The sequence below is a fragment of the Columba livia genome, chromosome 4, assembly GCF_036013475.1.
Source record: "Columba livia isolate bColLiv1 breed racing homer chromosome 4, bColLiv1.pat.W.v2, whole genome shotgun sequence".
In the NCBI taxonomy this organism is placed as follows: domain Eukaryota; kingdom Metazoa; phylum Chordata; class Aves; order Columbiformes; family Columbidae; genus Columba; species Columba livia.
In genome coordinates this window covers 35,484,544-35,510,550 of record NC_088605.1, presented here as the reverse complement: position 1 = coordinate 35,510,550, position 26,007 = coordinate 35,484,544, and the positions used below count along the sequence as shown (strand labels likewise).

General features: G+C 37.7%; 1 protein-coding gene across 29 annotated transcripts in view; it reads left to right on the top strand.

Annotated features, from left to right (window-relative positions):
* The window catches only part of TENM3 (teneurin transmembrane protein 3), a 1,347,463-nt gene that overhangs the window by 931,400 nt on the left and 390,056 nt on the right, over positions 1-26,007 (top strand). For 2 of the 29 annotated variants that reach the window (XM_065061282.1, XM_065061264.1), the window contains exon 1: positions 183-239. The exons of 21 other annotated variants lie outside the window; for them this stretch is intronic. The gene's annotated coding sequence lies outside the window, so the exon portion shown is untranslated. Of the gene's footprint in view, positions 1-182; positions 240-342; positions 571-804; positions 821-1,015; positions 1,210-2,931; positions 3,034-26,007 lie in introns of those variants that run through there. 6 more of the 29 variants (XM_065061270.1, XM_065061259.1, XM_065061258.1 and 3 more) reach the window with 6 other exon arrangements.

The following is a 26,007-nucleotide window of genomic DNA, read 5'->3' as shown; positions in this document are numbered from 1 at the left end:
CAGCCTGAAGTGCTGCTCGCGGATGACCCCTAAATCACCGCCGCCGTCGTGGATGCACTGATTGGGCACAGCGTGGGAGCCGCGCCGCGGCACTCCACACGAACCGCCGCCGTAGGAGGGGAAGCGGGGGGGGGAGGGTAGAGCAGGAAACAAAACCGCCGCAGCCCGGCGGGTCCCGTCCCGGGGCGGCGCGGAGAAGCACCGGGGCCCTCAGCCGGGTTCCCCTCGCTAAGGCGCAAGTAGGTGCTGGCGACGGCGGCAGCTCCTCCCCGCGCTCCTCCCCCGCCCAGCACGTTGCTGTGCGCGCACCTTCTCCCTCCCCTTCTGCAAGAAGAGGGGCCAAACTCCCTGCTCGCCCCAGCGGGAGAGGAGGCGGAGAAAGTGAACTCCGCGGGGCGCGTAAACCCCCGCCGCGGGGGGCGCGGGCAGCAACTCGTGGCCCTCCCCCCGCCCGGCCTCCGACCCTCCCCTCGCTCCCGCCCGCCCGGCCTGACAAAGTGCCGGTGTGCGCCGCTCTCCCCCGCGCTGCTGCTGGGGCGCGGAAGCGGCGAGCGTCGCAGCGCGTACGCGGTAAGTGGCGCGCTCCGCTCCCCACGCCTGCAGGGGCGGCCGGCCGGCAGCGAGGAGCTGGGGCCGCTGCTCTTCCCTCCGGTCGAGGGCGGGTGAGAGGGCTGGGGACCGGTGCGCAGAGGACGGCGGGGGGTTCCGCGGGCCACCCTTCCCCCGCTCCCGCGGTGACACCGCTGGCGGCGGAACCTACGGCGGGCGGGAGCCGCGGGACGCCCCGTGACGCGCGGCTGCGGCCGGGGCGCGGGCCCAGGTAGGGCTCCGCGGGCGTTGGGAAGCTGGAGGGGAGGGGCCGAGGGCGCGACTTGATCTGGAAACTCCGCGGTGCGGAACTTTGAGCGGGGGGAGGCCGGGTCAGTCAGCAGCGCTGCGCGGCCTCGGCGGCAACTCAGCTGCGCTGCGGGGGGAGGCGGCGGGGCCGCGAGCCTTGGCGCGTAGCGCGGGCCCCACTGCCCGCACCGTGTGCGCGCGGCGGGCGTATGCGCGCGCTCGGCGGCGCGGGGCGGCGGGCGGAGGTGCCGCTGCAGCGGTTTCGGTGCTTTCCCCAAGTCGCCTTCGTCGCGCTCGGAAGACGAATGGAAGTGTCCGTACTTGTGTCTGGTGAGCGCAGCGGCAAAGGCAGAGGTGCGAGAGCTCGTCCCAGTAAGTTTCTGGTGGGTTTGGAACTTGGTTCGTGTTACCTCGGGGCCGCGCGCGGGGCTCTCCCTCCGTGTGTCTCGTCCTCTGGCGACGTGTTTGCCGGAGGCTGCAGGCGGTGACAGGTTCTGCAGGGTGGTCTGCTGCTCGGGAAATGCTGCCGGGGCTTCACCTGCTCCACTGCTGAAGGAGGGAGGTTTGCGACGAAAACTATAATGGATAGCATCTTTAATGATTCGTCCAATAAACTGTAGTGAAAATAGTATTCCTGTGCAGCCAAAAAACGGTGACAAAAGAAACTATGTCAGTGTGGTTTGGGGAGAGAAAAGAGCAATCTGCCTTGTGAAATTATAAACACTTCTAGTATTTGGTGGGTTTTTTTTCTTTTTCTGGATGTAAGGAAGCAGGTATATTGTTCCACGGGCTTAAAAGTTTTATATTATGAAGTTGCTTTAAAGCAAAGTAATTTAACAAAATACAGTACACAAAAAGACATTTTTATGTGCTCACACACTGTTAAAAGTTTTAATAGGAGCTATTTTGTAAGATATCACATAGCTCGTCTAAATTTTTAGATTTAAAATACTTTTTTAATAAGAAAACTTCAGCAGTTTTATTTTTGTACTTTCTAAATATCATGTGTCTTTTACATTAAGCCGCCTTAGTTGGATGCGTGTTTGGTTTTGGTTGTTACCTGCTGCATTTTATATATACTTCTTCATGCAAAGTATTTTCCATAATACCTTTGAAGAGTTACAGTAGTGTTCTGTGGTTACTTATATTCTAAAGCAGTCTAGTAAAGAGTGTATTGAAGTATAGATGTTGCTTGTCTATGGTCAGTTATCTTACAGAAGAGTTAATTGTAAGACATTTAAAGACACTGATGAAAAATACAGCTGCTCTTCTCTTCTAAAATAATCCAAGTGTGATTCAGAATTATTAATCCATTCATATAGAGGAGATTGTCTTAATATTGTATTTAAGGAAAGATTTTCATAAAGTATACTTTAATATAAGAATAATTAGGAAGAATGGGCCTTATATGGGTATGAATATGTATGGAAAAGATCTCTTACATTTGAGGAAAATACAATAGGTTGAGAAATATGATATTATTTTACGATTCCTAGCTTTGCTGTTATTGACTTGCTGGGTTATTTTCAAGGTCTGGTAAATTAGGGGAGAAAAAGAAAGCCAGCGGTCCTAAGTATTAGATGCATACATGAGATCAAAAAGTGAAATGAGTTTACATGAGTGAACACTGAGATGAAAGATATTGTTTGGTGGAAGAAATACTTGACCATGCTAAAAAGATTCTTTTGTTTAATATTTATTGGAGGAAAAAAAAATCCAGAATAACACTCATAATCCACTTAGCAAGTTAAGACTGGTGCTTCAGTCAAATCTCTTTGAGCCAGGAGTAATTATTCTCTGTTCAAATGGAAAAGGAAAAAAGGATTTAGTAATAGAAACTAGATTTGAAGTTACAAATCAATCCACAATAGCAGCTTTTAATAAGCAGCTATTTCATACGAACCCCATAAAAATATCAGAAATGAAATGGTAACAACCTGAAGGTACATTTCTGTCATCTCCTAGCCCCAGCGATTAACAGATTATGGGCTCGGCTCAGTAAAATATGGAGTACCATTAACTCCAGTTGATATTGGTGAGCCTTCTGCAGATTAATGCAAAAACTCCCACTGACTTGCCTCAATTTTGGATTAGGCCCAGTGAAAAGAGAGGGTACTCACCAACTTGGAGGATCAGATGCTGTTGGTGAAGGGGCATTGTGCTGTGAGACTTGAAAGAAAACACCAGAGACCTATGGTAAGGCTTCGTGTCAGAAATACTTTTAATTTTCAAGTGATACTGTACTGAATGTTGCATTTCTGTTAGAGAAAATATGAACTTGTGGCAGTGTACAAAAGAAAATATTTTAAGATTTGTCTTTAGGAATTTTATATTTTTGCAAAATCTTATGCGAGTACATTGCACTTGTTTAAGATTTAGATGCAGATTTGATTTGTGGTACTACACATTAGAGATTGTTGATCACATTATCATATGTATATAATATTGTCCTTTAAGACTAGCTTTACTGTATAATCTATTCTATTAGATAAATACACATAAACTCGTCAGGTTTGCTGTTTTAGCAAATGTAGTGATAACATGACTTTAGCTCCTGCAAGTTTGTGCAGTATCAACTGCACAAAAAATTATCAGAAATTATTTTAGCGTGTCATAAATAAGACTTCAGTTTAGTGAAATAAATTTTTCTTCCTAGGCTAGCTGGTTAAAATAAGCAAGTTCTTTTAGGGTGCTTGCACACAATTCTTCATATGCTGAAGGGTATCTTGTGATCTTAAAATAAATGCTTTAACTTTCTAATAATGTAGTACAATTTGCAAAGAGTTTTAGCTTGTGGTAAAATATACCAGAAACCTAAAGTTAAAGTGGGTATCCACACTGTCAGTTGAACCGTTAAAATAAAACAAACCCAAACCCTTGTAATTTTTGAAGGTTATGGAGGCTTTAAAGAGTACTGTTGTAAAAATGTGCTGCCTTAACAACCTTTCTTTTTCTTAGTTCTAAAACTGATTAATTACTGTGTCTTATAAAACCTGATTTATTTCATACTTTTTTCATACCAAGCATTACCATTATGGAGCTCTTCTTATAATTGAGATTAATGTTTCTGAGCAAAGAAGTGGTTTGGAGGGCTGCATTCATTTTGAGTGCTGTTCTAATCAATTTTAGATACAGCATTTCACAATGTATCAGTCTGCATCCAAACCTGCCTTATTATGTAGAATTAACTTGTTAGTGATTGATAGCAAGCCTGCTCCATCTCCAGAGGTGATTTGTTTCAAAACAAGTGTTACGGCTTCCAGGAGTTGGAGTACAGGGTCAGGCGACTCAGGTGCACTTTCTGTGGCCTGACTAAAGCTCGACAGAGGAGTTAGAAAAAAATTGTGTGCTTTTATGAAGGAGTAAGAAAAATGGAATAAACTAAAACCAACAAACCCCTATGCCTATATTAAATGGTTTTGCTTAAACTACAGTCTTGGTCTTCACATACAGTCTGGAGTGACAGGAATAATGCACAAGTAGTGTCTTTGTGCATCACCACATATTATAACAGTGCACGTCTGCTAGATTATTTTGAAGAATAGCTTTAGTGTTTGAAATCAAAACTCATGAGGATAGTTTTAGATGACAAGGTGTATATCTACTGTGTATTGCCTATGTAGGGAATGAAAGACATGCTAATTCTTTTTTCTCTTTTGAAAGTAGCAAGGATAGTGCTTGTTTTGATGATCTACTGAAATATTTGCACATTCCCTTAGTGCACCTTCTGGTTTCAGCTTCACCACCGTTTCATTCTTAACCAGTAGTAATGGTCACATTCTGCTGCTGAGTGTGATGCATAAATATTTAAAGTTCAGGAAAAAACAATTTAATAGTGAGAGAAAAATAATTTTAAAAGGCCAAACTTGGAGGGGGGAAAAAAGAGAGAAACCTCTGAAAACAGTAAACACAATTCTAAAAGAAGATTTTTGTATATGTATTTATTAGGATGGTGATTTCAATCGAAATTGTAGTTATTTATGTATTTCTTGCACGGCATGCTAATTGCATTCAGTAGGTTTTTAAAGTTTGCGTGTTGAAAAAATTACATGAATCTTTTAGTTTAAGTGCGCATGTAAACAATATACAGAATGTTGCAGCTGAAGCATTGCATAAAAATACTTCCAGAAGCTAATAAAATTACAAAATGTTTATGAATACCATGCTGTAAGTGCTCCACACCACTTAGCTTACTCTTGCTGTGGAAGAAACAGTGTTAGGTTAATTTTAAAACTGTACCTGAAATAGCTGATACTGAACTAATTCAAAGGGAATACTCTTTTAAACATGTTATAAAATAGAGAATACAACACAAAGTCTGCCTCTGATTACCTTCTTAGATGGACGTCTGCCTGCATGGGTACATACTTTCAACCTGTGCGTACTTACTTTTGGTGTCAAATACTTGTTTTACACAAAGATGGTGCTTCGATGACAGAAGATAGAAAATTAATTTAAACCTGGAACTGTTTTGTGCTGATACACACTGTGGGTCTTGCAAAGAAGTGGGTATCCTTTTCTAATTCAGACTGAAGTCTAAAATGTAAGCTCAAGCCTAGCTGACCTGATTATTTTAAATTTTGCAACTTGTGTCTGTGTAACAAATTGAGGCGGTTGATACTTGATGTATATGTTTGTATCTACAAAAAAGTTAATTGTAAACATTAGTACCCAGAAATGCAGAAAGTAAACCAACAAACTAGAAATTTGAAAGTGCTGATTAATGTACCCTGCAAATCCACTGAAATCAGCAAATTACCTAGATTGCTACATACTACTGAACTGGGAGTCTCTAGCATATCTTTGTGTTAAAATCTTTTTTCATATATTAAATGTGCTTTATAGGTTATAGTAGCAACTTTGTAGTTTTACAGTAGGTTTTCATGAATGCAAATGCAATCCTCATGTATAAAAGAAAACAAAACCAATTTTCAATGTGAGAAAAGATACATTAAATTGTTTTTCTTGACTTTCCTAGTTTTTATTTTTTAACACGTTTCTAATGAATGTTTAAAATGATAATTGGACCGTGTGTTAGCTATGGATTATAATAATGTGATAATATAGTATCTGTTTCTCTGTGTGGGTTTTTTGTTGTTGTTTTGTTTTATTAAATTCTTTTTCCCTGGCAAAATACCACAATGATTGCAGAATTAAGTGCAAAACAGGTTTGCCAGATTTGTTTAGTCTTTCAAGTAATTTATTTTAAAAGGAAGGCAAATATGTTTCTATAAGGACAGTCTAAAATATGCATTCTATAAATCTTTTAAATTCAAAATTTAACCACTATATCTATATTTTTGTACCTGAACTACAGAAGTGTAACACAGCAGTTTACAAAAATCTTAAGATATTACAACTTTAATTTTTCCTGTGGAGGCATAAAAAATGTTCAAAAAACCAGCAAATATTATCATAAAAGCTCTGTTGGTGTGTAACTTGGAATAGGTTGTGTTGAAATTAGTAGTGCTGTTGAGTTATTTTCTAAGATTGTGTTGAATTTCTAATACTATTTTTTGACAGCAGTTAAATCAACATACATAGGAACAAATGTGTCTTATTCCCTTATTTGAGTCTTGACAATTTTTAGTGTCTTGAGAAAACTCCTGGCAGTGGTAGAATTGGTGAAATATAGATTTAAAATGTTTTTCTTGGCAGGGATTGTGATAGAAAACTGCATGTTAGAATTTTTAGAGGGGTGGGAAATGTAATCAGTACATAATTTACCATAATACAACAATAGTTTCCCAAATCATAGAAGCCCTTGATATACTTTGTCTAGGTCATGAAGTGGGTGACTGTGTAGTGGTTGAAGAAATCATCATTGCTAATAAGTATTGCTTTAGATTAGCAAATGAAAGACTGCATCGTCCTTCAAAGGCCTTATCCATTTTCATTATAATTCTCTGAACGTTTGTGTGACCTTTTTAAAGAAATTTACTGAAACTTTGTGCTTAGAGTGCCACATAAATAAATTGACCAACACTTTTCTCAAGAAGTTTGTAATCTAATGACAGGAGCAATAATACACCCATTAATACAAAAATATGAAATGTTACTTGTCACAGAAAATTGTTCATTTATTTTAAAATGTCCTTTCCTAATGGTGTAATGCTTATGAGACTAGTGGATGCTGAGCTATATGAAAGTAAATAGCACCACAGTTGTCTAACAAAAATCTAAAGCCAGACTGTATTGCTAATATTTTTTTCTCTCAGCTGTGTTACAGTTTGTACACTCAAAAAGCTTGGGTAGATGCAGTAGCTTTGTTTTTATGAATGAGGGCGTGAAGGCTTGTGAAGCTGGCACATGCAGAGCTGAAGCAGACCAACATAGCTCTACTCACCTCAATTAAGATGTTCGTTTACCTTGCAGGGGATGAGGTGTAGGGCTTATGCTCATGAGACACTTTCAGTTTAGATTTCACTTAAACTGTTCACACAAAAAAAAAAAAAAGTTAAAATCTTCCCTGTTACAAAATGCACTGCTAATTTGAATAGGCTTTCATGCCCCTGAAAAGCACTGTGTCTCAGGCATTATTTTCTATGAAAATAATAAAACGTGGCAAAGCAGACAATAATTCATGTTGTTAAATAATTTAAATATTTTTTTCTTAGAAAGACATTCTTTATTCATGCTACTGAATATATAAAGTACTTGATGTTTCCCTATTCCCCTGAAGAGATATTCTTGATTTCAGTGTCAAAAGGTTGAGTGGCGTCATCCAAACCTATGCAACTGGAACTGAGGAAAGATATGTTATGCCAACAAACTAGCTGGTTGAAATTTTAGTTATAAGTTGTGTGCATTTGTGTATTGCTTTAGCACTGAAGTAATTAGAAATTGTAACATTCAGGCACCAGTTACTAAACTGCCATTTGTTTGGCGTTGTTCTCATTTTGGAAGGCAGAAACGTTATTTCTTTAAAGTAATGGTAGAACTTGAGAAAAACTGGATGTTCACAAATGCTTGTCTGATCCTAGACCAAACAAACAAAAACACAGTTGGGAATGCTGGGGAGTTCTAGCTTGCATTTGGTAAGTTGAACTGATACATGTTAAGATGAGTCTCCAAATTTTACTTCCCTTCATCCCTAACTTGTTAGAAAATTAAGACTTTGGGCAACAGAGAGTCCTTTAGCATTATAGCGTCTCTTTGTTGTTTTGAGCCTGATTTAACAGATGGCTTTCTGAGTGAGACTGTATAGACAGTAGGAAAGACTCTTTCATACCTTGCTGTGCTGCTTGCAATGGTAATATGCACACAGGCACCATTTTAATTGTCTAATCTTCAAAACTAATAATTTGATTTTTATATAAATTGTTGGCAGATGAATGAAAAACTTTCCTGGCAGCTTTTAACTATGTGTGTGTGTGTGTTGACCATTCCATACAGTTTGATTTAGTAAGCAGCACAGTACAAAATTATAGGAGGATTTTAATTTTTTTTTTCTCCCTTGTTTGACAATAGCAGAAATGTGTAATTTCAGCAGAGGCCACTATGTTGCGAGGTGTTGGCAAACCTCTGAAACTCTTTGGGTCTGAGGTCCATGGTGACATCTCAGTGAATACTGGGAGTAGAAATGCTCATCACTTTTCAGAAAGTTTTTCAGTCATTGGTGTTTTATTAGAACACAAAACAAGACCCACCTTGTAATGAAATATTTGTGTTTGTGGCCTTTTCACCTTTCACATATTTCTTGGAGTCAATAAAAGGTGGCAATCTGTCTAAAAGTACGATAACCCAGAAATACATCTATGAATGACTGTGGTCTACAGGAAACTTGAAAGTAATAAATGATCAGAAAAGCTGGCGTTTTACTTTCTCTCTTGATTGAAGAATACCTTGCACTGAAAATGGAACACCAACTCTAACTTAGCCTGAAATAGTTATAATTACATTTAGGAAAGTTTTAAGTGGCTTAAAAATGCATAGCCGCTTATATTATTCTTTTGATAATTTTGTGTTAGTTGTGAAATGATATAGGGTTGATGATACAAAATGTTAGCACTTCTAATGATATGTTTAAGAACAGTGCAGTCATTAGATTCAGTAAACTGAATATGTGGGCCTCATAAATATATGCTGAATTATATTACAAAACACACCATGATCAAATTAATTAGTATGTTTAATCTAGTGAATTCCAGCTAGGCCGTATATGGTATGGACATGTATTTAATTTCTAAATTTAATATTAGCTGCATAAGTCAACTCTTACTTATTCAGTGCAGAATTAGCAATAGAAATTTAATGTCTTCTAGTGTTTTACGTATGTTTCACTCTTGTTTAAAAAAAAAAAAAAAAAGTTTTAACTCTGTTACAGGTTTGAAACATTGTTTAAAAAGGGTATGAGTTGTGTTGTTCCCCCCCTGCACTCCCCATAACATGCCATCAGCAGGAGGCGGAGTCCCTGAAGTCCAAAATAACAAATTCATTCAGTCAAAATGGTGACACGCATTCAAAATCATTCAACAATCTAGGGCAGAATATCTTGGGTTTGCTTATTTGATGCAAACTTTGGTTGCTTTGCTATGATCATCTTTGTATCAGATTTTATTTTGTTGGGAGGAGTTGAAATGCCTTTTGGATCATCTTAATTTTTTTTATTGGAAGCAAACTTTTCTAAAGAAAGCAGAAAATACTTTTGTTTTTCCCTTGAATTTAAAGTATTGTGTTTCCATCATGTGAGTTACATGACATACAGATTTACTTTAACTCAGCTTCTGAATTTGTAAGTGTGAGTTTCGCACAGAAATAGGAAATTGGGTGGTTTTGATGTGTGTGTTTGTTGAGTCTAATTCTGCAAATCTCTAAACAATCTATTCAATTGGTAGTTCCAGGGACTTGAACTGGATTGTGCATTGAATAGGTATTGTGCCTGTGATCGGTAGAACATAGGCTTAAGGTCATTGCTTTCAGACGTTAGTCTATTTAAGATGAAGAGAGCTTGAGGATAATCAGCATGTTTTTCCTTCTTTGATACAGAATTACACACCCTACCCATAATCTTTGATATAAGTCTACCTTTGCATTTTGTTTTTTTTAGTAAATACTTGACTAGAATGACATGATGAACCATTCAGTTTTTATGGAGAGACCTTAAACTACTCAGCTGTCTGACTGCACTGTGCTACTCAGCCAGACCTTACTATTAAATATATTTAAGATAATTTCTACCCCTACTCCCAGCATTTCCAAAAAGGAAGTCCAATGACTGTTTATTTGCTGGACCACACAAAAGAGCACTCTCGTCCAAAAGATAGGCATGATGAGGTTGTGCCTATACTGCGGTATTGAACGCCATGCTGTAGCTTTCCCATGTGCTAGGACGCAGTCATCTATATGGCTTAACTCGTAAAGAGTGTCCCTATAGCAGTTTGCTCTGTACCAGTTCACGTTGCCCCAAACAATTCTTGGGCGTGGTTCTGCAGTTAAGATTGGGGATGTGTCCTCGGGCCTGTTCCCAATAAGTGTGTTGCTTCCAGCTTCCTGTTTTAAAGGTTAAGAGTTTTTACTAGCACAGACCTGATTTAATTAGACCTGCTTTCAGCAGGGTTTTGGACAAGATGACCTTCGGAAGTCCTTTCCAATCAAAATTATTCTGTGATTCCATGCAGTGCTACTGGCAGCACTCCTTGCAAACTTTCTTGGGGATGTGGAATTTACAAGTTGGGCATCATGTCTGAGTTCGGTGTTGCTGATGCAAATTCCATTGACTGTGTTTGCAAGAATAGTTCAGTTAAATGGACTCAGGATTCAACTAATAGTATTCCTGTTTTAATTAGTGTTAATGAGCTGATGTTATTGTTTTATTACCTGTTTTTGTTGCCCTCCTTGTGTGAGATAGTTCTTATTAACCCATCGGGAGGATTTGTGGAAGCGGACAAGCACAAGGAGGACCCTCTGTGTTAGTAACTTCAATGTATTTCTTGAAGCTAACTATTTTACCTTTGGAAGTTAGCTCTTTTTTAGAATGTTAATCAGAAAAAAAAAAAAAAAACAAAAAAAAAAACTGCATTAAAAGGACTTGTTTCAAACTCTAGAATCATTGTTAGGTGCAGTAAGTTGTCCTGTCCTTCATAAAATTAGTTCCAATGTTAAGAAAGGAAAAACTAGCTTTATTTTAATATACGCACCTGCTAATTATTACACAATGCTAACCTGACAGAATTTAAGTTTACTGGTTTATATGAAGTACACAATAACTAGCATTACTGTTTATGGGCAATGTAAGGTACCCAGAGTAATGACTTTTTTTGAGGTTTTTATTATGAGACTGGATTAAAGATGCTATTAACTGACTTAATACAAGAATATAAAATCTGTAGGTTTTTTCTAAAGTTAATTTTTGTCATGTGGTTTGTTACAGAATGAGCAAGAGTATCAAGCTACAATGCTGTTTTTTTAACATTAATGAAGTAATTAATGATAAAATAAATTGTTTGCCAATTCCAGACTTTTTGGATGTAAGGAGACTGATACATGTAGCACATAATGCCTAAACTGAAGCTAAATTGACAGGTGTCACATTGATTAAAAAACACATACAACCTATAGATTAGACTTGAAAGCATTTACTTAACACGGTATTGAACAGCAATTAGATACCTGGACTGGAAATGGTGTGGGCTGGAGTCCACTGAGCACAAACTGAAACCTAAAGGCAGGTGCCTTATGAAGCGCTTTTTCTGCAATGCTTCAGTTTCATACCCACTCAATGGAGGAAAATAAATGAGTTGGCCTAAAGGGATCTTGCCTGCCTGAGGTTAGGCACCCAAATGGGCTGTCTTTTGAAGGTCTTCAAGGCATGTCATGACCTTCTCCCCATTGCTTTGGAAGCTGGATGCTTAGGGCAGTAGTGCTGCTTCCTGAGATGCCTAAAGCGTAAGCTCAGTTTAGTGATCTAAGCTAAACAGCCTGGATTTCATACGTACTGCCTCAACTAAAACTGCATCCACAGCTATGCAAGCATTGTAGCAACAGTGTGGTTTCTTTAACTGGAACTAAAATAATTATTTTCAGTTTTGCTATATTTTTTAACACTGTAACTGAAATAATCAGATATTCCCAAACTGCTGTTTCACAATAAATTTTTAGGTTGAATATTATCCACAGGTCTAAAGAAGACTTTGACTTCTACATCAACATATGTGAACTGTACATTAGAAATTAATGTTGCTGCAAGTATGTAGGAGTTTTCATTTTTTTTTAAGCTCTGGCTTAGATTGATATTGTTTTGGGGAAAAATGGTTATACATTATTTCATTATAAACAGATTAACTGATAAGCACTGTATCTACTGCTATGTTGAATATTTTTGCTAAATGCAATTCAAAGAATTTTAAATTAGAGAATGTGCAAATATGGGGTTAAGTGGATTAAAACTTCTCTAGCTCATCGATATTTTAAAAAACGTAAGTAGACAATAACTGCAGACTCCTTTTTTTCCCCTCATAACATTACCAGCATATTTAATTTCATATCTTACGAATCAAAAGTACTAGGGATTCTGAAAGCTTGGTCTTGAAATTGTCTTTTCCTCGTTTACTGTGGTATTTGCATGACTGTTTCACTCAGCCCTGTTTATATTTCTCCCTGATGGCTGAAAACTGCTGTTAGATACCAATTTCTAATTCAAGGAGATGGGTTGTATGATTTTTGTGTGACAAGCGCGGGAACTGCTTGTACTTTCTTCTCTGTGGTGGTTCTTAACTGTATTAAAAAACAGTAAGGCTTTGGTTTGATTAACATTTGAAGCTTTCATAAGCTGCCAGTACTTCCTTGAAAAATAAAAGATTACCATCCTGCACCCTTTACAGCCTGTCCTCCGCTCCATTGCTCTCTCCTTTGTATCAGCTCAGCTGTTTGCTTGGCCATATACTGAATTCAGAGCAGCAATACAGTTGAAATTCTGAATATTTTTTTATTATTTTTATTTGTATTTATTTTTTTACCAGGTTGGTAGTCAGCTCAGTGACCCAGTTCAGCAGGCAGCCATAGCCTAGTGGTAGGTGTGGGGCAGGAATAAAAGGTGGATAGGATGGCCTTTTCAGTTTATTAATTTTAAAAAAATAGTGCTTCACCACCCACACTTTCCTGGCTTATTAAATTAGAAACACCTACAAGAGAAAAGGAGTTCCTAGAAATGGGTTTGCAACTGATGTTTTTCCTCTCTATGAATTGCTTTGTTTTGTACTCAGCATCAGAGCAGAAAACTTTGGGGACTAGGCTAAGATAAACCACAAGTAGAAGAAATTGAAATCCTAGACTCTTTTGTTTTCTTTTTTGTTTTTCCCCTTCCTCTCACATAACTGTATGTGTGAATGCATACACTACATGTGTTTTGGTGGTGTGTGTTTTTTATTTTCCTGTATACTGTTTTACAGAAAGAAAAGTAACAATACTGAGATTCCATTGTAATTCCTGTAATCAAATTGCAGTTGTTCTCCAGGAGATCACTGTGAAGTCCTTTCTGCTTCTGGTTATTAGCCCTCTCATGTCCTCTGTAAACGCTGATTTCTCTGGATCATTAATTTCTGTATTAAGGATTTTTTTAAGAAGAACAGATGTTTTTGATATAGTGTCAATTCCATCAATGCTCATGTTGGTCATTTGTGTGTATCAGAAGTTTTCGAGGAAAGAGTAACCTGGCATTGATTTTGTCAGAGAAATGAACTCAAAATACAACCATACTTCATAATGCCACTTTCCCCAAATTCTTCAATGATTGTTTAGAGCTGGACTTCAGGGTTACACAGAGAGGAGATGCAGCGTTTTATGTAGCTTTTCCCTCTGCCCGCCTGTTTCTCCTTCCAGACATGGATATATAAGGGGATTGTGGAGGTTTTCACTCTTTAACCCTGCCCTTTAGTACCAGCTATATGTGACAGCAGGTAATTCTGCATCCTGTGATGGACTTACGGTTGGTGCCTTGTGCAGCGTTGCTGTTTTGAGGTGGCACAGTTCAGTTCCTGTTTTTACCTGGAGAAGGTCATAATCACTTAGCTGTACGTTGTGATGCTGATGCTTTTATTTTTCCTGTTGAAGTTGTCCTGCTTCCCATGGAGAACTTAGATTCATTGGATCAGAAGAGGGCAAAGAAGGGGGGATGTGTCACTGCAGCCTAAAGCTTAGGGCATGCAGCTGAGAAGGGAAGAAGTCACAGTTTCCTTTAATGTGCCCGAAGTGTCCTTTGCCATCTTTCTTGCCACTGCTCAGGTGCTGACACGAGTACTGGTATGCCTTTGGGCTGAGCCAGGATTTATCTGTCTGAAAGATTTATTTATTTTTAAATTTTTCTTCCCTTACTTGAAGTTAATTTTCATTTTCCTTTTATTGAGTTAGTCTTTGCTAGCTCGTTTTGCAAACCGTCTCTTGGTGTCACAGTACAGTTAGTAGTGCTGGCACACAAAAGGAAGGAATCGGTAGCCGAAGCTGGAAGTAAGAAATTGCTAGAAAGGCTGGGATTGCGCTTTTTAAGGGGATTATATGGGATTAAAGTGAGCATGTAACAACAACATGACTGCATATATATTAAAAAGCTAGGACGGGCAAAATGTGTGCACTTTCTGCTTATAAGGGATGTTACCCACTTTGTAGCTCAAATCTGGGTTTAAGTGTGCACAACCCTTTTTGGATCTGAGTTTCTTTGTCTGTGGAGGAGCAGTTTCCAGTTTGAGCTTTGGGTCAGATTGTGGTCCTGGATCACACAGGGCTGGTTTTGTTATGTGAAGGGAAGAAATATGAAATGAAAATAATGTGGCAAAGTAAACAGTTTCAAAATTAAATATAGTAGATTAAAAAAAAAAAAATCCTTATTTCTCATGTTGGCAGCAGCAGAGTGTTTCTGATGTAATTCATCAGATTATTCTTGTATGCATGGATATCCTAGGCTTGCCCTCTAAATGTGTGCATTCTTGTCCCCCCCCACCTCCCCCGTAAGAGCAGAATGACTGCTGTTGTTACAGGTTGAAACACAACTGTCAGTACAAACCCTTTTCAGTAGTTCATGAATGAAAATTACCTGTGGAGTTTATTAGGTGTGGTGAAACCTCTGAAGGTTTACCCTTATTTTACAGACCTGAACACTGAGGCAATGAAAGAAGATTTGTTTGTAGCACCACAAGGACTTAGAGTAGAGCCCTCGTATAACCTGACTCCTAATTAGGCTGTATGGAGGATGGTTCATATTCTTTGTACTTATTTTTGGCTTGCCTGTAATTTTGGCTTCGTGCATTAATTTCTCTTACAGTTTTCTGGAAGAAGTCACAGATATTTCTGTATAGAATAAAGATGATGTGTCAAGCTGTGGCTTTGAGTTGCTTGTCCTCAAATATGGCCATGCTTCAAAGTGGAAGACATTTTCATTCCTTTGGCTTGAAAATCACCCACCACTGTTGCGTCCCAATCCCAGTGTGACTAAATTTCCTTGCAAAGCTTTGTTGGCTATATTTGAAAAAAATGAGGTGCTCACTAACCACGCTGTTAATGCTTTTAGGTGACAGTCCCAGCAGCTCACACATTTTAATACTACAAGTTTCTTGCTGCTGCCATCAGTGAAAACAGTGAATGTTTTTAAATGCACGTGGTAGTGCAGACATGGCCTTAAATTATGTAGTCTCAAAAATCTTCCCGTGAAGATGCAGTATGCCTTCTGAATGCAGATTTGTTGCTTTTTTCTTTTTAGTTGCATCTTACCCTATACAGCTATGAAACAAAGATGAAAAAGTCGTTGAGGTGAAATGTTTTGTATCTAGTCACTGACCGAGAACATCCTGTTATTTTGGTGTTGCAGAACTGTTATTAGGTAGTTGACTTCGGATTTTTATAGATCACAGTTAAAATGAGTATAAAATTAAACTTTCTCTTCCCATTCCCTCAAAAATATAAAAATGTGCATTAACACCTATGTGAACATATTTCTATATGACTTAGTTATTTCTTACAACTAGTAGATTCTAACTTTTGATTTAAATATTTGATTTTTAAATAATTTCTTAGGTTCCCTTTCTGGATCAAAAGCTTAATTTCACATGTATAGTTGTAACTTAAAGACAATTTTGATGTTGTCTCATATATGGGGTAGTTATCAAGGACATGAAACATTGGAGAGGTAAAGGTACTGGTAATATTTGAAGCCTGAGCATTCTTCTCTGTAAGGGAGCATTGAAAGAAAATATAATGACACAGAGCAGCATGTTCCACCCATAAACTAATTTAAGTTACCTGTTCAAAAGAAGAATAATACTATCTTGTCTAATAAAACAATTATAATTCTGGCCTTTTTTTCCTTTTTTGTCTTGCGATCTCAGGCTGAGCGGGTGTTGTTCTACTCTGCCTGCATATTGTTGAGTCCCAGTTGGTTTTCACCCTCTTTTACCACTTTACTCACTGAAGTAGTTAATGTTAACCTGGTTTCAAACAGTGACTGAGCTGTGCTGAGGTGAAAGAGGCTGGATGGAGGTGGTTGAGCTCGCGGTTGAGTGGTAACTCCCCAGGAGCTGGGGGAAGATTGCGTGCAGCGCTCAGCATCTTCAGGGTGTAATCTGTGTTTGTCTCCCCTCCTCCCACCTCTCCATGTGAAAAGGCTGGGATGGAGGATGCAGCTCACCAGAAGGAATTATTAGTCTGCAATGGAAAAAGTCTTTCAAGAATTCCCAATCTGGCGATGTATTTGTTGTATGTTTAGGAAGTTCTCAGGCAACAACCAAGATGAAAAAGGCTTAAAACAATCTAGTCTCCAAAGTCTCCTGTGCTTCGTGAGATTAAGGACAGTTTAATCTGAACAGAGAGAATGTTTTGTCCATCGTCTTTCCTCTGACTTCAGTTATGAAATGTACTTGGAGCAACTTGGAAAAGTAAGGTTTTTTTTTTTTTAAGCTATCTTTAGGAAGATAATTATGTACCCATGATGAATCACGAACCACAGCTTGGCGTATTGGTTTGGTCAGTGGGTCACTGTTCAGAAGGCACTGGAATGAATAAATTGTCCTCCCAAAAAGAGTCAGAAAATTGAATTTCAGTTCTAAGGAATGTCCTTTCTTCTATTGTCAGCTTATCATTACTGATTTGTGGTACGTCTGAGATTGTTGAGTTTCATTTGTCCATAAGAATGGCTACATTGTTTTGTGGCTCTTTCAGTTTAAATTTTGTAGACTACTGTGCCTCAATGTCAGTTTGATTATCTCAGTTTTTCTGTGTAATTTTTTTTTTTTACTGCTTTCTCATTTTGATGTGCACTTCTGATTTCAAAGTGATGTATAGAACATCTGTGTGACTGTAGAGTTTTTAACATTTAGAATTGCAGAAATGTTTAATGTAGTATGTATTTCTGGAAAACATGCGATACCTAGTGATCCTGTTTAGTTATTATAGTTGTTATTTCCCTTTTTAGACTTTGTACAGAGTGCAAAGCCCCTCCAGGCACTTCAATGTACTCCTGGAGCTTTTGTAAGGAGTGGGTGTGTTCAGGACAGTGGTAAAAGCTTGCTCAGTTGGCTTGGAGTTAATAAATGCAATGGTCCGCAGGAGAAGTTGTACAGTTCTGGTACTGATGCCAAGCAATTATATTAGGTGTTTTCTCAGACTTCGCCAGATTTGAGGACGAGATGATTACATCTACTGACATCCACATGAATCATAATGATGCAGCCCAGTCCCCACAATTTTACTGAAATGGAAGGATTTCCTCCCAAGGTGAGGAATAGAGGTGTTTAGCTAGTTGATTGTTTTAGTAACTCAAAGGTCTGAAGGTGAGAGTATCTGCCAAGTGAAATTGATATTACGCATGTATGTAAGTATTGGACTGTCAGTGTAGGATACTGCGTCCTTCCTAAGCAATAAGGACACTTTGGTTAAGCTGTCTAGTGTGAAGGTAGACATATGCCTGTGAGGGCTGTGTCAGGGTAACAAGCGTGCTTGAAGTAATATGTCTTCAAAAGCTGACCTAGTCTGAACAGCAGTGGTAGAGTGACCTTGCAAGTGTGCATCTGCTCTAACTTTGATACAGGGGTCATTTTAAATGCTGTTTTCATTGTAAGTCAGGTTGCCTGTGCCTTCTGCAGAGTCTACATTTTTCTGTTTCAGAATACTTCCTGTAAACATCATTTTTTATCTTAGATTGCAGAAACATATAAGATACAGGGTTATATTGGATTTGAAAAGAAACAAAGCTAGTCTTTGTAAATCACCAGCTTATTCTTTTTGGAGTATTATGTCACTAAAATAATGTTTTAACTTATTCATATAGCACGCAAGCAATTATATAAGCATATAAACATTTATGAAGAAAAATAGTAATTTTATATATATCTGTTCCACTACTTGGTGATGCTGCTTTTTCCTCTGAATTGTTGCTGTGCATTACAAAAACCCCACAAATTTCAAATAAGGCCAATTTTTAAATTTTTTTTTTTTTTTTTTTTTTTAGTCACAGTGATTATACTTTTTATAGCATTTTGCCACAGGACAACTTTCTCCCAGTGGCAAGGCACTGAACAGCTTGCATCTGTGGGAACGTGGTGGCAAAATTGATGGAACAGTCTGTTCCTGCTGATGTTCATTTTGATGCCCCAGAATACAGCTTTCAGTGTCTGCTGCCAGAGCGTACCCTAAATTGATGGGACAAAAGGAACAATCTGGATCTTCATGTGTCAAAATGAGGAAATGAAATTTTGCGTCTTGTTTAGATTTGGAATTAAGTGGGTTGGCAATGCCTGTGGAGCTTGAAATGTGGGAAAAAGTGATTCTCTTACTCCTCCCTATGATGCTGCCCTCTGAAAGGGGTTTGGAAGTGTTCAGTGGAGGATAGAAGCAGAGCTTTTCTTGCAATAGCCAAAACTGAATTGAAAAGTAAGGGAAAAAGGGAAGATATGAAAGTCTGATGAAAAAACATGTTGAATTTAAAATGTACTTTAGGAAATACTTAAGAGGAAAAAATACTGTGCTGTCTGCAAGGAGAAAATGTCTCTGATTTTACTAAGACTGGTGAGCTCTCCATGTGATCTGCTGAAAGGCTGAACTCTCTAGGGCAGCCCTAATTCATCATCTAATTTTTGCAAGAGTTCACAGAATTCACAGGAAGATACCAGGAATCATGTTGCTCATACATAGTATATTTTTTCTTCTTCTTCCAATTTTTCCAGAGCAACGGGGCCTACTTCTATTGCCATTCAAGCTGGAGAGAAGGTTCCTGTTTATGTGGACAATCTAGAGTTGCATACTTTTTATAAAATAGATTATTCTCAATAAATGTAGACAAGGAAATCACAGCATTTCTTATAAATGTCTTCTACTCACCTTAACGTGAAAATGCCATGAAATAGCAGTATCAGGAATGTGTATGGAACAGAGTTTTGAGACATGTATATGTGCTCAGCACACATAAAATCACAGTATCACAGTATGTTTGGGATTGGAAGGGACCTCAAAAGATCATCTAGTCCAATCCCCCTGCTGGAGTATGTGTATGTGTAAAGTGTGTGTGTGTATAAAAAGCTTTATTAACTTTAAAAAGCTTTATTAACTTCTTTATAAAGTTATCTTACATGGATTAAAGATGCTGTCTTTCATTCTATTAGAAATCAAAGCTGGAGCTGTTGTTGTTCCCTCAGCCCCACTGAGGTCCCAAGGAAGTGGGTAGGTGACTGTCAGAGCAATGGAAAGTGTCCGCCTTGCTTCCTGGCGGTATTGACTGCTTTTTTTTCTCCTAATGATGATAGGTTGTTACTCCATCCATCAGTCCTCTAAACAGAAGACTGAAGCAGACACCTTTGCATCCAATTCCCAGCCTTTGACCTCTCTGACTTGGGTGAAGATATCAGGAGCTACAACTATTAATAGCACGGTTCTTGGTTTCAGTAATGTACCTGGTGTGTTCAGTCATAACAAGGACCCTTCCCAAAGAAACTGTTCATAAGTATGTGCTTTGATTTACTTGTAAGGTACATCATTGGTACAAATCGTTTTTGCTCTAAGCACACACAGAAAATGGAACATAAAGATACTTTTATTTTTTCTGAAGTTTGTATTGTAGATATACATGTCATTATTTTAAACGGCATAAAATTACCTAAAAAAAAAAAAAAAAGCTTTTTCTGTAGCCACTAAGTAGGTTTAATATGTTCTGCAAACCACACGATATTTAAAAATACTGGTATGACTAGTATCCCAGCCATCCCCCAGCATTTCTCCAGAGGAAAACCAAATGCAGCATCTTTGACCTTTTTGTTTATCAGTGGACTAATAAGAGACTATTACTACAATAAAGATGTCTTATGTACCTTATGCTATGCCTTGCTAACAGAACAGGTTTGTTCCATTTGGGGTTAAGAATATTTAATCCTGTAACACTGACATATACAACACATAGCCATGTCAGCTACAGCTGTTTCCAAACATCAGTAACAAAATTATAGATGGTTTTGAAGCTTCTGAGGTAGAAATGAATACATTTGAGGATTCAACTTGCTGACAGTGTTTATGTAATTTAATCTTGCCATCTGGAAGAAAGTAAACATTTTTTAGGAAATTAAAGTTAAGGTAGCAAACCCCTTGTGGTTTCTGTCTGCTGCAAATAAGTTGAACCAAGTTGATGAAAATCTTCAATAGGGAGGGGATCATGGTTATATTTAAAAGATTGTTATACAAGTGCATCGATGCATAAAATTGTTTCAGAATATCTGCTTTATTAACTTCCCTGCGTATTCAGAAGTTAGATGCCTTTCTTCTACTCAGACAAAACCAGCATGTTTTTCAGTGAAACGCGATAAAACATAGGAGGCATATGCACACTGAATGCAAAGATGTAACTGAAGCAGTTATGCAATTGCTTTTCTTCTCATATTTTTCTGTTTTTTCCTATTCCTTTATTTTATTTTTTTTTTATTCTGTGTGTTTTCCTTCTCAAATATCTACTCTTCTTTTCCTTTCTTTGTTTCCTTTATTATTCCTTGACCTTATTATCTCATTTTATGTTTTTAGCTTGATTTTCTGAAGAAACAGGGTTTACATGATCCTACCATGTGTGCATTGGTCCTGCTGTAATAATTTTGAACCTGTTAGCCAATTTCAATCAAACATGACAGTCAGAAAAATATTCCAAAGGCACTGAGTTTGTGAATCCAAATGGCTTGGTAGAGAGAAGACACCTTAACAGTGCCCCACAGCATGAGGTATATGGAGAGATAAGAAAAGGCTAGAGATACCTGTAGCAAACCAGGGTTAATTAACTATGCTGTGTGTAAATTTGCTTAAATGCTGGCCTTTCCCCTCACTATTCCATTCTGTCATTTTCTGTTTATGCCGTCTGATGAGAAGTTTTACATGGTGAGGAGGGGCAAGATACTTTTCATAATTGTCATGGCCTAAAATGTCTATATTACATAGAAGACATTTCTGGTAGGAAGCTTATTTTGGAGGTACGTGATTTGAAGGGACAGACAGTGTCAGCCATGGACATTGTATGATTGATAGGAGTGGATGAGACAGAGTTGAAGTGGAACAAATGAAATTTTAGTTTGCCTTTAGATTTTGAGCCTTTAAGATCATCTTTGCGAATGATATTTGCTTTTTTAAAAATTATATGAGAATTTAATATTTCATTAAAGTTGTTACATTACAAAGACCTCTAACTTTGTTTGCAGCGTTTGTTAAGAAATCTAGGATTTTGTGGCAAGATCAACAAACACACAGCAAATGGTCTGATAGTGCTGCCCTTGGTTCCTAAGGGGAGGAGGGCAGGAAAAAAATCAGCAGAGGTATGAACTCAGCAGTAATAGCTTGGAGATGGTAAAATGAAAACGCTTTTCAGTATTCTGTAAAACTGTAGACTGTTCTTGCTTGACTTCAGTGTCTGATTATTTTACCGGGTTCTTTCAGCCTTGGTTTTCTCTGCTGTTTGAGATCATATTCACCCTTCCTTGATGTCTAAATCCTCTTGGTTTGCTCTCTTCTGCTAGAAGCATTGATTTGTTTACTTAGGTTTGTACAATCATGCTAGGGTTCTGCTACAATTTAAAATACCATTGCCATATAGGAGCTGGTCAGGTAGAAGGATTTTAAACTAAATATCTAACTTCATATTCAATGGAAGCTGCCTGTCAGCATCTTTGTAGGTCTAAATAGGCTTTTAAAAAAGATCTAGCTCTAAGCCTTGATAATTGAACTTAAGCTCCTAAGTTGCTTATCTACTTCTGAAATTTAAACCTGATTCTTGTTGTAAAACTGCAGTGGAGATGTACATGAAAATTAAATAGGTTGTTAATTGAGAATGTTCCATTTAGGTTTGCTTCATAGCAGTATAAGTGACAATTTTAGGAATGTTGATCTGATTTTTATCATCTTGCATATGAATGATTCTGTAGAGCTAGCTAGCTGGTGCCCAAATCATGCCATGTTCCAACTTTGTCAGTGTGACCTAGACATTTTGCTTGAAATAAATACACAGACTGGTGAGTTCGTAAATGTTTATAGCTGTGCCCTGTGTTAAATAAGGACTATGCTTTATTTTCATGCAATAAAATTTAATTAGTTGTAAGTCAGGTTTTGCTTTAGTTGTAATTAGTTTAGCATATAATTATTGTGTCTAATAGCAATCTGAAATCTGCAAGCATTTTGATTTTATTCCAAGTTTAAAAAAGCAACCTCTTAGATGTGTTCCATCAGTAGCTGTAATAGAAACTTATTAGTCAACCATATTACAGGCTGTAAGTCTTTTAAGTGGCTAAAGCAGTGTTTTTGCTAATGCTTGTTATGTGTTGCATTAAGATACAGAAAAACATTTCATATGGGACTTGTTTTTGTACATGATTAGGAAAAAAATCAATGATTTGGGTTTTCTTGGTGAACCTAATATTTACTGTTTAATTTATTTTAATTTTTATCTCAAAATTAATTTTACAGCTCTAGCATTAATAAAATATAACTGGGTACTCTGTGTGTGGAAATAGTAATCTTTCAATTTCAATGGTTGGATATATAGCAAAGCCTAAATTTTACACACAAATATTATTGCCTGTTAAAAGGTATTACAATAGTTCGTGGATATTTTTTGAACATCCATCTGAGTATCTTCTGTCTTTCTTTTGTGGATGACTGGCATTTCTAAAGAAGTTGCCCTGTCCAAGAGTCTTCTGTCAGCTCTGCCTATGGATTTACTTATGGGAACAGCATTACAGCAAGAGATAAATGCAAGAAAGTCCTGGGCGTTATTAGCCACAATGGAATAATGTGAACCAGAGCTTTTGTTCTCACAGTCCAATCCAGCTCATCTTTTGCAGATGTTATACCTGGTAATGGTTTAAAATATTACTTGCTAGTAACATTCTAATTTCAAAGTAATCTGTTATTAATATTAAGGTTCTTATATATTTGCTCCATAAAAGGGCTCATCTTGTTCTCTGCTTATCATTTCATCAGCCTATAGGTCAGGTAATTATGACTAATCAGAGCATTGAGAATGACACTTTTTAAGGTATTTGAATAAATGAATAGTAAACAGCCTCGTACTGGTTGGATATTTGTCTTTTGGAAGCTCTGTGGTCTGATTAGGAGGAATAAATGACTTCACAATTAGGAAAGAGATATTCAGATATTGACATTTAAAAAGGAATGCATACTTCAGACTAAGCAGGAATTGTCTCATTTTTGGGGAATGGGGTTTTCAATTCCTTCTCTACCTTTGCAATTACCTGCCCTACAGCACTTACATTTAGATATTTTTGTTAAATTTAGCAGACATATAATATGAATTAACTTGTCACTCAGCTTTCTAGACTTTCTATTTTAGAAGAATGAAGAGGACAGTTTGTAATTCTGTTTCACTTCTTTTCAGAGCAATCATGCTCGCTTTATCTGGAGTAGTTTTTAAAGTATCTTGTAAGAATAGTATATTTAATGTGTACTGTTTCAATATAATTGAATAAATTCAATAAATACTTGTATATGCAGATATTATATGCAGTTACAGAACTCAATGCTGTATGTATAAGTGTGTAAATGTATGCATAATACATAATTAAAAGTTTAAAATACAGAACACAGTTCTGTAGAAACTCAAAAATGTTTTATTTGCACATGCCAACTCGTTAAATGCCATTATACTAAGCCCTTAGTGAAAGACTATTGTTAACTTAGTGTTATTCTCTGGAACAGCAGTAGGGAAACTGGAACTCTTCTTGGTCGTTTGACTTATCCCTCAATGAAACTAACCAATAAAGTATTTAAATTATGAAAACAAAAGGGAAAATAATGTTGCTTATAATAGAATAGTACATTTGTGATTGATTTTTTGCATCTAGGGACTCTTTTGGCATAATTGGGTTGAAATTCATTTGCAACCCAAATGTAAAAATAAAAACCAAAGTAAAATAAATTCCTGTTATTGCTGAAGATGCTGTAGATAAAAAATGGATGTAGAAATGGCACAAAATATCCAGCCACTTTACAACAAAAACTAGTCCAAGTATAAATAAATACTTGGAAATGTTTAGTTGTTAAATTGAAAGGTGGCTTAAAAGAAAATTGATTAAATTCAGTTGAACAAATGATGTATGAATTCCATTTTGAAATAAATAAAATGATGGTTTTTATCTTTGTTCCTTTAACTGTGTTTTACCCAAACACATGAATGTTAGATTTAGTACTAAACAGTTTCAGAAGATCGAAGTTGCCAATCATTGGAGCCTATGTGCATTTTCTAGGCCATAGCCTCTGAGCTGACTGAAGGAAGCAGGGAGATGTGAAAAATCCAGATTAATAAGAGAGCTCTTGTATCTCATAAACCTGAATTTCAACTGGATGCTTGGAATTAGAAAAGGTCAGATATGAGAGGAGATCTCTTCTCCCCAACTCAGAAACCATCTTGGAGGGTCTTGCAGCCAATTAGGGCACCTCCTACATTATTATTCATTGCATGTCATAACAACAACACACAAAAAAATCTGAGTTTTTTTCTCATGTGATAAACAGAGGCAGAAACTCCACTTTAGACTCAGTATGATACCTGTATTTTATGTAGTTACAAAGGTGAAGCATCTTACATGGACAAGAAATAATTTAATATCCCTGTCAAGGAATCAGAATATAAGTACCTTCATTTTTATCTGTGTTGGAGCAGCAGTGAGCAGCACTGTAGGAAATAGAAGTAGGATTTTGCTGGGTGTAGTGTTGTAGAGCTCAAGAGCAAAATAACAAAGGAAAAATGTTTCGTTTTTTAAAAAGATTGTCTAGAACAAAAATCTAGTGATTTTTTTTCTCTCGCCCCATCCTTTGAGTCAACATGTGATCCTGGCTGTACTGTCTAATTAATTTACTGAGCAAGAAGCCTTCAGGTTGATTTATATGGGGTCGCTCTTGGATAAGCAAACTAGGAATGTCCTACTCGGCAAATTGTTTAGGTATATGGATTTGGATTGCGACAGAACTTTCATTTTTGTTGTTCCTTTCGGGGTATAATAAATTGGAAAACATTTCAAGGCATGAAAACTTACATGGGATTAAGAGATTAGAGGAGTACGTTAAGTTTTGGAGACTCATGACAGAGAAAGCAGGTGAACTTCTGGAGGACAAAGGACAGAAAAACCAAAAGAACAGGCTAAGTGGCTAGCTAAAGGAGGATGGATTGGGCACCAGGTGGCACCCTTTTCCCATAACAAGCTAATAGTTGATGGATGGCAAAGGCATCAGGTAGTTCTGATAGACTTCCAAAAGTTTTCTTTCACTGACATGATTAAACATCCTCTCCCTACAGTAGCTGCTTGCTTGTCCTTTCTTTGGTTTTGGGGTTGTTGGCTTTGGGTCAGCTATTTGGGAGGCAGCAAATGCTGTGATTGTTGCAGAGTTGCTTAAGGTACTGGTTGGCTTGTTGGTCAGGAGCTGACACAGATGCCCACTGGCTGCTTCCCCAGAGCTGTTAGAGGGGAGAATCAAATAGGCAACCAAATGTCCACATCAGATGAAGAATATGGGGGAGGTGTAGAGGGCTAAGAGAGATGACAACAGCAAAATGATTGGGAGGAAGGAGGAGTCAGGCGTCTATAAAAAATGAATAAATAACTGAAAATCAATTATATCGAAGGGAAGTAACATAGAGAAGCTTGTAGGTAAAGAGACTATATAATAAGTTTGAACAAAATAAAATAATGGAAAAAAAGAAATAGCAAATGTTCT